Source organism: Bison bison, unplaced genomic scaffold, assembly GCF_000754665.1.
Source record: "Bison bison bison isolate TAMUID 2011002044 unplaced genomic scaffold, Bison_UMD1.0 scf7180017864034, whole genome shotgun sequence".
NCBI lineage: Eukaryota > Metazoa > Chordata > Mammalia > Artiodactyla > Bovidae > Bison > Bison bison.
In genome coordinates this window covers 2780602-2783875 of record NW_011494606.1, presented here as the reverse complement: position 1 = coordinate 2783875, position 3274 = coordinate 2780602, and the positions used below count along the sequence as shown (strand labels likewise).

Here is a 3274-nt window from a genome sequence, read left to right as displayed (position 1 = left end):
CAGGGAAGTTTTTTTGTTTTTGCTGCTATGTTTTCAGAATTATGATGTTCACTGGGGTGGGGGGGGTGGTCCCTGGCTCAGGGGTCCCTGAGGAAGTGTTGGAGTAGGTTCCACATTAGGACCAGGACTGGAAACATCTCTGCTGTGTAACAGGCAGAAGGGCAGGTGGGATGAGGGTGCTGATGCCAGGAACTTGGTGGCAGCAAATTTGGAGAGAGAAGGCAGATGTCCTGAGTCCACCGAGGCATGGGATTGTGTTAACAAGGTATCCAAAAGTTAAAGAACAGAAGAACTACTGTATTAGCAAAGAGTGGATGAACAAATGCTGGAACCTGAGCTGGATGAGGGGAAGTGAGGGGATGGGTATTCTGTGTTTCCTTAGATAGTGTCTTTTCTGTTTGGCACATGCTAATCAGTGGGCCGAGCTGATGGCCAACATGGTTGCGTTTTCCCTGTGATCAGACTCCATACTCTGAATCCCCTACTTATCTTACTCTCACATGCACCATATATTTCCCCTGCCCTAAACCAACCCAGTGCCAGGTCCCAGGCAAGTAGAGACAGCCCCAGTGCCCCCACGTCTGCTGAAACTATTCAAACCAGCCAATCCTGAGCTGCCTTGCCTGCCTTTCCCATGGAAACCCCAGTAGAGGCTCTGGCGGCAGGCCTTCCCCTCGCTTCTGCTTCTGCCTCTTGACCAAAGCCTGGTGCTCCACTGTGGTTCCACGTGCTGGGAAATGTAAGTAGAGCGTTCTTTTGATGTCATTAGCCTCCCTATGTGCCATGCAGACACCATAAATTAAAATCCTGTGGGTACAGTTAAGAGGGACCCTTGGAAGGACAGAGTCTGAGGGTGGGTGAACTGCAGGTCCCGGGGAGCCTGCAGAGCCGTCAGTGTGAGTGCTTAAACAAACAGGCTCTCGGTGTGGTCTTCCTAAAGGAGGTGTCTCGAGATGAGGATAGCCGTCATGGAAGGGCAGGAACACAGACAGGGAGGCACAGGGAACTGTGTAGGTGCAGGTGGGTGGGGGGTGATCAGAACCAGGAGGCTTGAGGGCAATATATAGAGAAGGTGAATCTGAATGCATGTGGGGAAGGAGGGAGACGTGGAGCCAAAGATGCAGGCTGAGTCCTGAGGATACTTCTTGGAAAACAGTCTTTAAATTCCCAGGAGCAGTCTGACTTTACGTTGATTCCCTTTGTGAGTTCAGGGGAGGGCTCTGGAGCTGCGGATGAGGAGAGACCTGGACATGACATGAGTCCACCTCTGGCCTTTTAGTGCCAGGTTAGCGAACGCCTGTCCCTGGATGGACTCAACTATCCGCCTTCGCTCCTGAGACTTGCTGCCACCACCTCCTGGCACCGGCACCCTCCTCCTCCTGTCTTTCTGCCTGTTGCACTGCAGAGGTGTACCCTCCTGTCTCTCGTCCCCCCGCCCTCTTGGTGCTTTCTGCCTCCCCTATGAAGGCCCCCTCATCCTTGCCAGAGCCTCCCTCCACTGGGATCAGAAGCCCATCCAGTTCTTCCAGTGGCATTGGATTTGAGAGAAGAATTCTTGAAGACCAGAAGGCTTTACAACATGGAGAAGAGAGGAATAATGGTAGCAGGATTAGGAACAGCACTTCTGTATTGGAGCTGGGGGCTGCAGTCCACAGTGTCTCGGATCACACAGAGTGTGTGTGTGTGCGTGTGCACCAGGGGGAGGATTTGCCCATTCTAGTCATGCTGGTCCACCTCCCAGACCTGGGCTTCAAGTCAGTATATCCACTGGAAGTTCACAAACACATGCTCACACTTGGCCATCACTCAAGCTACCTGGCAGTTTTTCTCTTATTGTTGCCTTGAGAGTTATTGACCTTTTGAGAGTGGAATTTGTGGGGAAATAACCTCACTTTCAGCTCATGTTTACCTTGCTGCCCTGAACTCTGACCTGGGCTGGGTGTCGTAGGTCTTACAAGTCTGTTGCGTCTGTTCTGCTTCCCCAGCAAAGATACCATGTGCCCCTTCTCCAGTAGGCTCGATCGCCCCAGACGCCAGTGCAGAGAATGAAGGGAAGCCAGCTGGGCTGTGGTTGGCAGAGACGACTTCTAGAAACAGGAAGAGCTCGAGCAGACTGTGGGTCTCCTCAAAGGGGAAAGAAGGGGCGGGAGCCCCACAAGACCAGGTGTCCCAAGGGAGCTTGTGCATCACGTCCCCCCGGGGTGCAGGAAGATGGTGATGGCTGCTTTGGCGGTGACAGGTGAGCTGTTGGCAAGGGTTGGGGCAGGAGACAGGGAGCCCCTGTAGGCTCTCTCAACAGTGTTTCAGCCTCTTTGACAGGCAGGGGAGCCTTGGGGGGCTGCTAGCTGGATGAACTGTGGCTTTGCACTTCTGTGAGGGATGATGAGGCTTTGAAAATGCTTCCAATTGGGCAGTTGTTGTCCCTCGAGTATCCTTCACTGGCCCTCGGGGCAGGAAACAAGTGTTTGTTTCCCCAGATCAGGGCCCAATAATGCTTCTCTCTGGGGTCCTTTCTTATGACGGGCATTGCTGGGGAGCAGTGGCTCTGAGAAGGGCACCAAGAAGGGAGGGCATCTCTTTCTGAAATATGGGGCATCAGCAGTTGAGTTCTTTGACAGTTTTGGTATGCATCCTTTCTAGAACCTGAGAGATTTTCAATGGTTTGAAACCACCATTTTTTTCAATGGCTGGAAAAAAAAAAATTGTAAATAATTAAAAAAAAAAGGAAATTGTGTGAAGGAGGATGAAACATTTGGCTTAAACGTGAGGCTGGGGGAGGACTTGGGAGGAAGGGAAAGTGGCTGTTGTCTTTGTCCCTCCTCCCTCTGGGACTGGTTTGCTTTAATCTTCACTGTCCTCCCAGAGACAGTTCTTTGAGTCCAGCAGATGCCCAGTTGCTGGAATCTTACTTCTAGGCTGTCCCTTAGCAAGACTGGGGGCTTCTGGGCTTACCCTAAGACCAGCTTGCTGGGTGACCTTGAGCAGGCCTCCTGACATCTCTGGTTTATACCTTATTCTCTTCTGGAAGCATCAGTTTTGTCCTTTGGGTTTTGTGTGTGTGTGTGTGTGTGTGTGTGTGCACGCACTTGTTAAGTAGCTTCAGTCGTAGCCAACTCTATGTGACCACATGGACTATAGCCAGCCAGGCTCCTCTTGTCTGGATTCTCCAGACAAGAATACTGGAGCGGGTTGCCATGCCCTCCTTCAGAAGATCTTCCCGACCCCGGGATTGAACCTGTGTCTCTTACATCTCTTGCATTGGCAGGCGGATATT

The 3274-nt window shown here is 51.9% G+C and overlaps 1 protein-coding gene across 5 annotated transcripts in view; it reads left to right on the top strand.

The window, feature by feature from the left end:
- PAQR5 (progestin and adipoQ receptor family member V) overlaps window positions 1-3274 on the top strand; it is a 118858-nt gene that overhangs the window by 11630 nt on the left and 103954 nt on the right. The window contains exon 1 of one of the 5 annotated variants that reach the window (XM_010834497.1): window positions 690-2239. The exons of the other annotated variants lie outside the window; for them this stretch is intronic. The gene's annotated coding sequence lies outside the window, so the exon portion shown is untranslated. Of the gene's footprint in view, window positions 1-689; window positions 2240-3274 lie in introns of those variants that run through there. 5 annotated transcript variants of the gene reach the window in all.